At 33.6% G+C, this 7,855-nt stretch overlaps 1 non-coding gene across 1 annotated transcript; it reads left to right on the forward strand.

Annotated features, from left to right (window-relative positions):
* The first annotated feature begins 7,249 nt into the window (after positions 1-7,249).
* Positions 7,250-7,323, forward strand: TRNAT-AGU (transfer RNA threonine (anticodon AGU)). The gene has a single exon. It is a non-coding gene; the product is annotated as a tRNA-Thr (tRNA).
* Positions 7,324-7,855: the final 532 nt, after the last annotated feature.

The following is a 7,855-nucleotide window of genomic DNA, read 5'->3' on the forward strand; positions in this document are numbered from 1 at the left end:
AGCGGCACTCCCATGGACTCCTAGCTGGATCTATCCTCTCCTTCTTCTACTTTGAGGAACATCCACTTACTTTAATCTTTCCTATAAGGCCTTATCTCTTTTTATTTTATGATCCTTATGCTATTAGAGTACTCGAGGGCCATGGGGTCTTTTCATTTCTGTCCTTACAACTATGCCCTCTCTATAAACCTTACTATAATTCTTCTATAATCTACTCTTTCCCCTTCAATATACCCTATTCCTTCTATGGGTTTAAATTCGGAAGAAGGCTAGTTCAAAAGCCTTAAGGTAGCATCCCTTCCACTGAACTATTCCATCGTCAGGCTAGTCCACTGATATGGAGAACATAATCCTACTTGTAAGCTGACAGAAAAAGATAATTTGGATTGAATTTATTTATCGGAAACGACCCTGGAATGGAAAAGGTAAAAAAAAAATGGAAACGACAAAATATAACACACATAGCAGACTGGAATGTAAGAGGAATAGCATATAAAGAAATAGAATTAGACCAGTTATTAAATGAAAGAAATTTTTAAATAGCAGTAATCACTGAAACAAAAAAGAAATTAAAAGGAACTATGAGAACCGAAAATTTTAATGTGATATACAGTGGAGTCGACAGAGACCAAAGAGCACAAGCAGGAGTCATGATTTGGATTCATAACTCCCTTTCAAAACAGTTAAAACATTATCAATTATGGCATGAAGGAATAATAGAAGCTATAATAAAAATAGATAGAGGCTATTTAACAATAATTGGTTTATATGCCCCAGAAGAAGGAAGAGAACAGGATAATATTGATTTTTATAATCAGCTACAAAACATATATAATAAAATAAATAAAAATGATTACATAATTTTAGCAGGAGACTTAAAGAAATAGTAAAAACACGCTTAAACACACTCTAAACAGAAATGGTAAAAAATTGATTGACTTTGTAGTATATAATAACCTAAAAATAATGAATTCCTTCTATAATCATAAAGACATACATAAATATACTTGGGCAGCAAGAGGATGGAAATCAATATTAGGTTACTTTATATTAAATTAAAAGACATCAAAATGTTCACTATATGTTAGAGTTCACAGAGGATATGAAATAAGCAGTGACCACTTCCTTGTTAAAATAAAATTAAGATTACCACCTCAATGGCTACAAGTAACAAGTACAGAAAGAAAAATTGAAACATTTGTTTATAAAACAGACTATTGAATGACACAAATGTACAATGGCTATATGAACAAATAATTAACCAATATATAGATAAAATAAAACAAAATGAAGAAATAAAAATAGAATGGCTTAATATAAAAACGATACTAAATGCAGTAGCAAATGAAAGCTTAGGAAAGACCAAAAAATTCAATAAAAGAAAAAAACTGAAGATCTGGGATGATACAATCAAAGAAATAATCAAAAAGAAAAAAGAAGCCTATCACAAATGGTTAAGCAGTAAAAGATTAGAAGATGAAATAGAATATAAAAGAACAAGGGCTATAGCTAAAAGGGAAGTCAGAAAAGACATAGAGAATCATGGAACAAATTTGTTTCTAATTTAGAACATGATTTTTATAAAATAAGACCCAATGTATATAAGATTTTGAAACACTTCAATACAGATACCAAAGAAAATATAAAATTAAACACCAAATTGAAATGAGAAGAATTTCTAAACTGCTACACAGAATTGTGGACAGACAAATATTTTAAAAAAGACAACTGGTAAACGATTAACGAAAATGAAAAGGAAATAACTAAAGAAGAATTAGAAATCAGCCTGAAAGAAACAAGAAACAGAAAATCACCTGGAGAAGATAAGATTGGTTCAGAACTATATAAATACGCAGGAACTAGATTCAAAGAAAACTCTTATTATTTTTAAATAAAATTTATTCAACTAGTATCCCCCCAATAGAATGGAAGAAAGCAATTGTGATTCCTATCTTTAAAAAAGGTAATAGAGATGACCCTAAAAACTATAGAGGTATCAGTATACTAAGTTCCTGTTACAAAATATATAGCAGAATCTTAAATAGCAAACTAATGAAATATTCCGAAAACTTTATTTTAGAAGTACAGAATGGATTTAGAAAAGGACGATCATGTATAGACCCGGCCTTTTGCCTAAAATTAATAATAGAGAAAAGAAGAGAATATAATTTAGGAACACATATTGCATTTATTGACTTTGAAAAAGCATTTGATAAAGTTAAAAGAAACATATTATTTAACATATTAAAAGCAAGACAAATACCAAATAATATCCTAAAAGCTATCACAAGTATATATGAAAATAATCAAATAAAAATAAGATTAAATCACGAGCTATCATATACGAGAGAGATAAACCAAGGGGTCCGACAGGGATGTCCCCTCTCAGCAACTCTTTTTAATATTTACTTAAATGAAATAATAATAAAATATAAAGAATAAAAAATATAAGAATAAAAATTTACATCAAGGAATTAAACTTTCTCCTACAGTAAACTTAAACACGCTCCTCTTTGTCGACGACCAAATAATAATTACAAATTCTGAAGATAACTTATATCCAAAGATTATGGTATGATAATATCAATAATATCAACAGAAAAAATCAAAAACTATTTCCTTTAAAGGACAAGATCCAGCAAGAACTAAAATAGTAATAGATAACAAGATCTTAGAACAGGTGAATTCATTTAACTACCTAGGATGTACGATGACATATGAAAATGAAAAAAATTATAAACGTAAAAATTGCAAAATATTTAAAAATAACAGGTGTAATTAACTCTATATTTAAACCAAACCTAGTTCAAAAACAAACCAGGCTAAAAGTATACAATACATTAGCCCTACCAGTCTTAATGTATGGAAGCGAAATCTGGACAATAAAACAAAAAGACAAACAAAGATTAACCACAGCAGAAATGAAGTTTATGAGAAAAACTGCAAATTATACCCTATTTGATCACAAAAGAAACGAAGATATTATGAAAGAATTAAACCAAGAACCAGTAATAGAAAAAATTAAAAAATATAAACATAAATGGATGGAACACGTTTAAAGAATGAAAACAGAAAGATTACCAAAACAAGCCTTAAAGTACAAGCCATTAGGAAAAAGAAAACCAGGACGTCCCCTTAAACGATTCAACGATGATTTCTAATTCCGGAACAGGCCATGCTAGGCCTAAATCCTTGATACGCATGATGATGATGAATTGATTATGTTGCTATGGGTCTGTAATTGCTGATTACATTTCTTTTTCCATGTTTGTATATGGGTGTGATTATGGCGGTCTTTAGCATACTTGGTATCTGTCCTGTTTTGAATATTTTATTTATTAATTTTGGTAGGATAGGACCTAAGCAAGTTGCATTTTGCTTGATATCCTTAGGTCTTATACCATCAATTCCTGTGCCTTTGTTTGGTTTGATTTGAAGTATTGCAGAGAGATGTTCTCCTTCTTTTATGGTTGAGAACCATAATGTCTGTTTTGATTGTGGTCCAAGTGGAGGGTCACGTTTTGTGATTGGGGGAATATTTCTTGCATGGAGTCTGCAAAGTATTGGTCAAAGTCGTTTGCTAGTTGTTGGATAGGTTTTGCGTCTTTCATGAAGCTGTGATTTATGGTTTCGGAGGCGGTGGTGTTGGGAGCACAATCTAGCATCTCGTTGATCAGATGCCAGGTTTGTTTCATGTTGTTTTGTGCAGAGGTTAATTTGTCTCTGTAGTAGTTTCTTTTTGCATTTCTTATTTGTTTTGTAAGACGATTCCTTGTTATCTTATATTCGGTTTTTAAGGCTCTGTTATTTGGATATCTCTTTAATTCTTTCCATTGAGCGTCCTTTCTGTGTATTTCAATGATTAAGTTTTGTGTTATCCAAGGATTTTGGGTTGTTTTTGATCGAATTCAGAAATGAGTATACGTGTGTGTGTGTGTGTGTGTGTGTGTGTGTGTGTGTGTGTGTGTGTGTGTGTGTGTGTGTGTGTGTGTGTGTGTGTGTGTGTGTGTGTGTGTGTGTGTGTGTGTGTGTGTGTGCGTGCGTGCGTGCGTGCGTGCGTGCGTGAGCGTTCTAACAGCAGAAGTATGCACATCGTGGAAAGAAGACAGCCAACAACATCCAAGCAAGGTATGTCCGAAATTTCTTCCTATTATTCTGCATACATTTATCTCTATAATATATAATACATCAGTAATACCCTAAGAATTTTTGTGTAGAAAACCAATGACACAAAAAAGGGACACTCCTAAATGAAAGCAGGCGAAATAGCCGTAATAATAATAATAATTATTATTATTAAGAGAGTCCTCCAGGGAGTCAGAGACTCATCGAGGGATCCCACATACTACACCCACCAGCTATGATACTTATTTTTGAATTCATTCACACTTCTTGCACTCACAGCATCCAATGGCAATCCATTAGTGCAAAATTAAAGTTGTTTTTAAAATTCATACCGCAGGTTATATTTCTTCGCATGTTACTCAACTAACGTTCAGAAGAATTATTGATTATTGAAAAAAAAAAGATAAGCAAAAAGCCATATTTTTATATTTGAAACGCATTTCTATGACTACCTCCAGGAACAGTTGTATGTACAAAGCGAAGTGAGTTTTACCATCTATCGTTTAACTATTGATCTTCATAAACTCCCACCGACTGTTCGACCTTGAGTTTCACAACAAGCCCAACGTAACATTTTAAATGCGATATCCTGAACTTTGCGAGTGAGAATTATAATTCTTGAAAGTTGATACTTTGATACAGAAAAGTCAATACATACTGGTGGGTTGAAGGGAGGGAGGATATATCTTTCGGTGTGTGCAAAATAACTCTAGATATCATTTATAGTAGTTGTTAGTACTGAAAATTGCCATAGGAATGTTTATTTCAGGAGTGTACATTAATATCTAGTTTCAACAATACACATCGTAGGCGTCTCTTTTTTCTTTCATCACTTTAAAAAAGATTAGAAAAAATATATTTTTGATTAACCTTAGTATAAACCATGGCTTGTTGAAAAAAAAAGATCAAAAACACAATAAAAGTATAACCATTGTTTAAATGGACTTGCGAACGAAGAGGCTATAATGATTTTTAAACAGATCCCATAGGGTCAAAATTAATCTGGTGTTTCCATGATCATTGCTGATAGATAATTTACGATCAGGTCTTCTCAGTCCAACTCAAAAATAACACAATTATTCCTGTTCTTTGGGGATATTCTGTCCTATTCTCTGGAAAAGTGCTTTCTTTCCCGAAGAGTATCATAAAAAATCTTTAAAACCGATGTTAAAAAGTGTACTCGCAACTTTCTTCCATTTTCCACCCTACAGTGCCCAAAGAACAGGTTTCCGAACGCAGAAAATAATGTTTGGTAGTGATCAATAAAATTTGACCATCGAGCCTTTCCCCCTCGGTTGGCAATTGTCATTACTCCATTCATTTATTAACGGCTCTCATAAATGACCAGAATGAATAGCAACTTGTTGGATTTAACATTTGTTATTTACCTTTTATTTTAGCTTATTATGCACACAAAAATTTCCACGTTTTTGCTTTGGTATTGAAGCCGTAATCAACTTGAGTGATTTTCGACAGTATGCCGATAATATCAGACAAGCAGCACACGAGATTATTTCTTATCTCGCTGGATGCTACCTGTTCTCCTTAGAGATGACGTCAATAGCTCCATCAAACTCTTTATGACCGAAGTCATACCGAGTTTCGTCAACCATCTGTTTTCGTTATAGTTACGTATGTGTGTGATAAAATGATTCAGGTGTCAAAAGCTCTTCGATTTTCACAGTCAGAAGTGTTATAAGCATTCAATAAAGAGTAGAGAAAATGGATCTGTGAACGGTTACATCTTTGGAGTTGCTAAGCAACAGCACCTGGCAGCACAAAAATAAACCAACTTTTCGCACAGAATGGTATCGCTAAGCAACAAGTGTGTGTGTGTGTGTGTGTGTGTGTGTGTGTGTGTGTGTGTGTGTGTGTGTGTGTGTGTGTGTGTGTGTGTGTGTGTGTGTGTGTGTGTGTGTGTGTGTGTGTTGAACAAGAGAGGGTACTTCATGCAATTATCTATGATTTGACTCCTGGGAGCTACTGGCAGGCAGAAGCTTAATTTTCTACTGCAGCTCTCCATTACCAGTCAAAATGTCGCAACTGTCCTTTGTCCAGCTTGCTGACATGCCTCATTAAACGCAAGTGACTAAAATGTCAAAAATTAACATCAGAATGACTGTAAAATTAAGTTACAGCTCTTCGTTTCTTAGCCTTTTAATTAATTTTCCCTTTAATTCAATTTAATTTTTAATGGGGTTTGTGCAGACTAGTGAAACTTCGCGGATGGGGGGGGGGTAATAAAAATGTATTAGAGTTTTTATTAGCAAGAATGTGAGCAAGAAAGTCTTTTCAGTAGAGCCAAAAAAAAAAAGACGTGCTTTTGAAAAAACAGTCAGCTTACTGACTGTTTTTTCAAAAGCACGTCTTTTTTTTTTTTTTTTTTTGTCTTAAGAAAGAGAACTGCGGTTAGTAAAGTGAAAACTTATTCAAAGAGTGAACTTACCAATAAGTTAACTATTACTTGTTTGAAAAGACGAACTAGCTTTCATACAAGAGCCAGTGCTATGCACAGACTTGTTCACTAGTTTTATTTGTCTGCTTAGATATATTAGTAGATTTTGTATATGATTTCAGTTGAATTATAATGTGTTGTGCTACCACACACACATACACACACACACACACGCACACAAAATAATATATAATTAGATTCATCATGGATAATTAATCGAAAATGTAACAATAATAACAGGTAATGGGTACATTTGTTTGGTTGCCTTGTTTCCGTCATTCTTTGCTTCTGTCATCAGTGGTGTAAAATTATCTTTCAGAAAACTAAGCATCATTTCGGTTAATGGGATAGTATTTTTATTGATGTATTCCGATTATTCTCTTCAATGGGGTCATCTTAGGAAGCAATATAAACTCATGAGCCAAACAATTATTACTACCCAGCCTGTTTCCGGCCAATTATGCCATTTCGGATGGGGAAGAGATAAAACTTTAAGACATCGTCCATTGTGATTGGGATTTGGTTAATATCTAATGAAATTCCATTTCCTGGTGTTTTTATGATGAAGACATCAATAATAGATATTTGGCTTTCACTCCCTAAGACTAAATCTAATTGGCAACTAAATATTATTAAATGAAAGGAGTTGAGAGAAAGCAGAGACATGCGGGCATCGTGGCTCAGTTGGTTAAAGCGCCTGTCTAGTAAACAGGAAATCGTGGGTTCGAATCCCACCGATGCCTTCATGCATGTTATTTCTTTTAATATATATATAGTTTGTGGATGTGTGAAATGAGTTTGACGAGCAAAAAGACTTATACGAGAAGGATGGTTTACATCCAAATGGATTTGGTGTTCAGAGTCTGGAAAAAATGTTGAATGGAGTGAAAGTGGATGAGCCAAATCAGAGTGAGTAGAGTTTTTTTGGGGTGTGGTGGGCGGGAACTGTTGAGTGGATATGCAGATATCATTGAGACAGTTGAGTGTAAGAATGTGCTTAAAATGCCACTGGTAATAAAACGAAATACAATAGTAAGTATAAAGCGTCAGGATAGCGGTGTAATTAAAAGGCTTTTGCACTTTATGTACACTAATACCAGGAGTATTCAGAACACGGGGGGGGGGGGGGATTTTTGGTATTGGTTAGTTCATCCTGGCCAAAGTTTATCGACATTAGTGAGACATGGCTGACAGAAGATTATATAGTTATGATTTTTGTATTCATACAGGTACATTTACTGCATTTTTTCTAACCTCTCTCTCTCTCTCTCTCTC

This window comes from Typopeltis vanoorti, chromosome 12 (assembly GCF_054136105.1).
Source record: "Typopeltis vanoorti isolate ZY-2024b chromosome 12, IOZ_Tvanoo_1.0, whole genome shotgun sequence".
NCBI lineage: Eukaryota > Metazoa > Arthropoda > Arachnida > Uropygi > Thelyphonidae > Typopeltis > Typopeltis vanoorti.